This window comes from Camelus ferus, chromosome 29 (assembly GCF_009834535.1).
Source record: "Camelus ferus isolate YT-003-E chromosome 29, BCGSAC_Cfer_1.0, whole genome shotgun sequence".
Classification (NCBI taxonomy): Eukaryota; Metazoa; Chordata; class Mammalia; order Artiodactyla; family Camelidae; genus Camelus; species Camelus ferus.
In genome coordinates this window covers 9196647-9202646 of record NC_045724.1, presented here as the reverse complement: position 1 = coordinate 9202646, position 6000 = coordinate 9196647, and the positions used below count along the sequence as shown (strand labels likewise).

At 31.7% G+C, this 6000-nt stretch overlaps 1 long non-coding RNA gene across 2 annotated transcripts in view; it reads left to right on the top strand.

Moving 5' to 3' along the window:
• The first annotated feature begins 2249 nt into the window (after positions 1-2249).
• LOC116660457 overlaps positions 2250-6000 on the top strand; it is a 60062-nt gene continuing 56311 nt past the window's right edge. For both annotated transcript variants that reach the window (XR_004315994.1, XR_004315993.1), the window contains exon 1: positions 2250-2686. This is a non-coding gene — a long non-coding RNA (uncharacterized LOC116660457). The remainder of the gene's footprint in view (positions 2687-6000) is intronic.

The window sequence follows — 6000 nt, the reverse complement described above, 5'->3', positions numbered from 1 at the left end:
GAAACATCTGAAAAAACATGATTATAGCTTTCTGTTTATTGTTCGTACATCATATAAGCAGGCTTTTGTGTGAATCACCTGTAAAAAAGGCAAGGTGGAAACATCAGAGAAATTACCTCTTTACAAGAATCTATTGATCACTTTAAATCAAAGAAGTATGTTTGACATAAGATTACCTGCCAGTTTGAACATTAGGTACACTATGTTATAGCCTGGGGCAGTTGTAAGTCTGACAAAGGGATTGTAAATAAAGCATGCAGCTGTGAGTGCCTCTGGCTTGGGATCAACTCAGGCTCAAGTCCAAGGCATAGGTAAACTTAAAATAATTTACCCTTCTTTAACCAGCACATAATGAATTAGAGGAGACTCTTAGGAGAACCGCGAGGCATAAATCTTTTAGTCATTTTGAAATGGCAAACTTCATAGAAAATTCACATCATACAGCGTTGATAAAAGGGCTTTTTTGTGTATGGGCCACAAGTGGACTCAAGTAATCTCAAAGTCAGTCTATTGGTACAAGTAGGTTCTTCAAAAAAGAAACTTCCCGAAACTTTCTGATATCCATAGTCGTTCATATGCTGTCTGATTGTCAAAATCCCTTCTTTTAACTTGAAGACCATTAACCTCTCCATGTCAATGTCTGAAAATTCTCCTTAATCTCATTTAAAAAGTTTTGGTATTAGGTATTTTTCCATAAGAAATAGATAAATTGGGAAAAGCGAAAAAGCAGATAAAATGAAAAATTGCACTTTATTTATGCAACTACATTAACCATGCTAAAAACATATCACTATAAAAATATTGATGGTTTTCACTTCATTACATTTCTTACTGGTCAGCCGGGAAAGGCTACAGCACCTTTACATATTTTAAGCTTGAAGAATTTCTTTTTTAATTCTGAAAGCAAACTTGTAAGTTCTTTATTGGATTTCCCCCCAACACATTTTAACATGTGTTGAAATTATTAAACATTTAACTCATTTGTTCAGTGAGATTTCGATGTATTTGGAATTTAATAAAGATGAGCTCTGGGTGATGCATTTTTCCTTGTTAAATATTTAGCTGTTTGCCTTAGCTCTGTGGTTTCCTGAGGCACAAATTTAAACTGTTAATATATAGCAGGTTTAAGCTATAAAAATAGTAGATGCTGTAATTTCTTCTGAGGCAAAACTGGTCATTTTGAATACTTGCAAGGAAACAAAGCAAACATGTATGCACATATTTATTAAAAGATAAGCACTCAGCTGCTCAAAATCTATAAACGAGAAACGGAGAATCAGATATTCTTAGATCTAATTTATAAGGGAGATATCATTCAACTTCAAAGATGAGTGATAAATGCAGAATATTTATATAGAGTTTCTTCTTTATGGGATTGCCTGTAAAAGATACATCTGATGTAAGACTAATTAATACCTTGGTTTCCAACTTTATTGAAGCTTAATATAAACACCATTTTTTGGACATAAAAAGAGACTCATTAAAAGGGAAGATGACTTTTTAATAAAAATATGGCCTTCTCCATTTCTATTTAGATTGATTTGAAGATCCTAAAAGTACTTCTTTTTTAATTCATTTGGACTGCCAGATTGAAATGACTGATTTTCATAAAATATGATCTTCAATGCAATGGATTATATAAAATCTAGTTATATTTAAGAATACCTCCAAAATGTACTATACAACATAATGTATATAAATATATACCCAAACCTATGATTAAAAATAAAATTAAAAGCCTGATAACATTTACAGCTTATGACATGTTATTGAGGCAATTGGAAAAAAAAAAACAGATAAACACTTTTATAAAGCGGAAATATTCAAACAAAATATACAGATATATATCTCTAGGAATACAGTCAACAAAGAACAAAGGAAAAATGTCTTTGTCTTAAATCACTTATTTTTTGAGAGCTTGAAGCATACGGTCTGAGTCCGCTTTGGTCTAATGAAAGAGTGCCATCTATTGGATGACCTTGAAAAAGTGTTTAAATTTCATAAATAATATACATGAAAATACATCAGTGGAGAGCCAACATTTTGGCATAATTTATAATATACCAGTCTTTGTCTATGTGAATATATTTACATATGCCAGAGACCTAGACTAAAGAAAGAACAAGAATACTACATATTAACGTTTTTCTTTTATAATACATTATGTAGCAGCAAAATTCTCACAAATAAACTCAGGGAACTGTTCCGATTAAGACATCTAACTTTTGGATTCAAACGTTTTATAAACTTGAGATTACTGACACGCACCTTGTATTTCTTCATTCATACCTTTGTTTTCTTGTGCTTTCGATAGAGGAATCTGAAAATTTGAATGCAGGAGCTTGTATTTGGACAAGAAGGATCTGTTTAAATCTTTCTCAAAGTTGCATTGCATAACATTTAAACCAAAAACAAAAGAAAAACACACACACACACACACACACACACACATTAGCATGGTTTTTTAAAAGGCAATGTTCTTGTTTTATCTTTCAGCCCAAGAACTTGCCAGTCAAGATGAAAAACTTCTTCTAATGGAATCCAGCTTGAAAGCTACTCAAGAGCAGCTAAACTGAGCAAATAACAGAAACAGTTCGCCAAGAACAGAACAGTAGAAAACCCAGGCAGAGCTGAAGACAGTGACAGAAGGGATTATTGCTTCTGAAGAAGAAAAAAATGATTACAAGTGAGTCCTTTTTTTTTTTTTTTTAGTATTTCAGAAAGTTTTACTTTACAAACCAAAATCAAGTCAGTCCTTTTGACTTTAGTTGCTAAATGTTTCATTCTCTCTGTCTTGCAAAAGGGGATGTGTAAATATGCTACCTTGTTCAATCAATCGTTGCTTCCAAAATAGATAAACGTTAACTTTGCAGCATTTCTGAACTGAGATAGAATGTGTTGAAAACGGTGACTGTCCTAGTCCAGAATCTAAATAATGATGTGGTGGGCAACCTTCTTGTTAACTATGAAGAAATGTTCAAGGTAGGGTTCAAGGGAAAGAATACACTGTGTTTCTGTAGCACCTATCTGCCAATGGCATTCTCTTCTTTCTCCTTTTGGAGTCCAAAGGTTACATATGGCTCTTGTTGCCTTTCTTTTTTGTTAAAGTAGTAGCTCTAAGCAAGACACTATTAAATTGAGAGACATTTAGAGTAGAAATTTTTGTTCAAGCCATTGAGGCATGTAAGGAACTATGAAGAAAAGTCATACAGACCTGGGTTGTTTTGAAACATTCCTGCAAGTGTTTCTTAGTGAAACATCTAGTATTTGATTTCTGTTTTTATTATCTAAATCTTTATATAATTACTATATCCATGCAGTGTTTTGTCATTTACTTTTCAAATACACATTAAATAGTTTCTTTTTGTGTGTGTGTTCTGATAATTAAGTATTCTATCTTCTCTGTCTTTTGCTTGATTTTCTTAGTCTGTTTTAAAAAATAATGATGAGAGTATCATAGCCCAAGTGAATCTTTCTCTTTCTCTCTCTGTCTCTTTCTCTATTTGTTATGAATTACACTTTACTCACTTGAACTTTGCTTACATTGAGTAATCGCAGTAAGATAAAGCACACACCTCTAAACTCTTTTTTTTTTCCCTTGTCACTCATAACTTTGAACACAGTCCTGAGGCCAAAATGAAAATGTGTATTTCTATTAACAAATATTTGATTTGATCTTTGGAAGTACAAATCTAAACTTCCACTACTGTGACTCTTGATATGTCTATCAAGAGGATTTCAAAATATTGCAAATGGTAAACAGAATTCTTTTTGGATTTATAGTTTATAGCTAGTAATATACAAATGTAAAAGTAAAAGTTTTGAAGTTTATTCACGAGTAATGTATTTCAGTTTTAATCCAATGGTTTAATATTACAAGGTATTAAAAATAATTATAAAACAGAGGATGAAATTTTATGTGTTTCCTAAATAAAATTGAACAGTCAGATAAACCGTGTTTGCCATTAATGTACCTTTAGTCAGATGCCAGAACTCAGACAACAAAAAAGCCACATTTAACAAATATTAAAGAGCAGAAATCGGTACCAAGGATTAAAGCATATTGGGCAAAGTTTCTTTGGGAATGGCTATAGTAATGTACTATTGTTATAAATATTATGGTCTTTTAAAAAGCAAAATTATATTAGGGGAATCAAATGCTTAAGAGATATTTAAATAGGAATATATAAAATTATAGTGAGCATTAATCTAAAACTAATGATAGTATTTATGTTAACTTATTTTTGTTAAAATAATGCTAACATTTTTTTCCTACAGTTAAACATTACTATAAAGGCACATTTTTTTCAGTATACCTACAAAAAATATCATTTCTGCTCTGAAAACTGGCATGCAAAAATCTGCTTTCAATCTTGAATTTTATGAGTAAATAAACCAGACAGTGATTCACTGAGTTAAATTACAATAAAAAAAAAATCAAGGTCCTATACATTTGATCTATCTTTATCTATTTTATTTTCCAATACAGCTTGATCATGTATTAAGTAGGATATTCTCTCTCAATGTGAAAATGCTGGCAAGGGCTACAAATGCCATCTAAGAGAGTAGTTAAAACTGTAACAAAATTTTTTTGAAGTCTAACTGTTTGCAACTGTTTTTAGCAATTAGCTATCTTAAAAGTCACAAAACAGAAATATTACTAAGACATAAGAAGATGTTGTTAAATTTTAAAGAGACTGATAAGTGATCATAATCAAAACAATGATGGTTTCTTAAGAGAAGTTTGTCTTTCTTTTAAAATGTAGCCTCAATGTACACTCACAGGATATGCCTACATGCTAGGTATATGTGTCTATATGTTTTCTGTGATATGTGAAAAAATATGCTATTGTTTAAATGTCAAATAAAAATCAAACTCTTTTTGGCCTAGCAAACAAAAAATTCTGTTTATTGTTATTTTTTCCCACTTGATCGACAGGTGGCATGAATTGATCAAGTTTACCAATTGATTTGGTCTTGGGGGGGTGCCAGACACCATAGTGTTCACCAATCAGTAGAAAGAAAGGCCAATTTAGGAGCCTTAAGTCATGAAAGCATTTTAGTTATTTCCCTTAACCAGTCATCCTTTTATTTGGAAATGTCTTTGGATTTTGACTAAGAGATGCGGGAATGAAATGTACAGATCATAATGCTAAGGCCAAAGACTTGAGTAGTTGCTAGAGTTTGTAATCTCAGTCAAATTTTCCTGCAGAGAGCAGAGGATCTCACTAGAACAAAACACTCTGGGGCTTTTTATTTTTTTTTCAGAAAAAGAGAAACTCATTTCTGAAATTATGACTTTGTTTTACAAAAATAGAAAAAATGGAAAACCTCAAACATGATTTTTAAAATGTGTTGGAATAAGTCATAAAAGCAGTAACTAGAATGTGTGCTTTAAGGGATCTGCTACAATGTGAAACATTTGTCAGAGTCCTACAATTACCTTTCTAATAGCGGTAATATATCCAAGTGATTTTTTGATAAATAACTATTTTTCTCATTCATTTACTTTGGAAGAGTCATTCAGAATTAGCCAGGTTCCTATATCACCAAAATCTATTACTAGGTTAAGTCATTTCTGAACTAAATATGGAACAATTAAAAAAAAGAAGCATGCAAAGAATTTGGCAATTGAAAAGATGTTTTTAACATTAAAACTTGACCTGTAAGTTATTGGTTCCATAAAGCTGAATTTTTAAAGAACACATAGGATTTAGATTTTATTTTTCCCCTCCTCTTTTTGACCTAAATGTGGAGAACACACACCATATACTCAGTATAAGCCTGTTACACTTGAAAGATTTGTTCTGAATGTCCAGTGGGAACCTGGAAATCGTAATAATTTGTAGTATCGATTGAGTGCAGCTATGCAGCTGGGGCCTCCGGTGAATAGACAGGAATAGACATTTTATTGATTAACTTTTACAGTCATATTTTCAAGACTCTGCTGCAACATAATTTTCACTTCCCAGCTTTGTGTTGCTGCATCATGAAACTTGG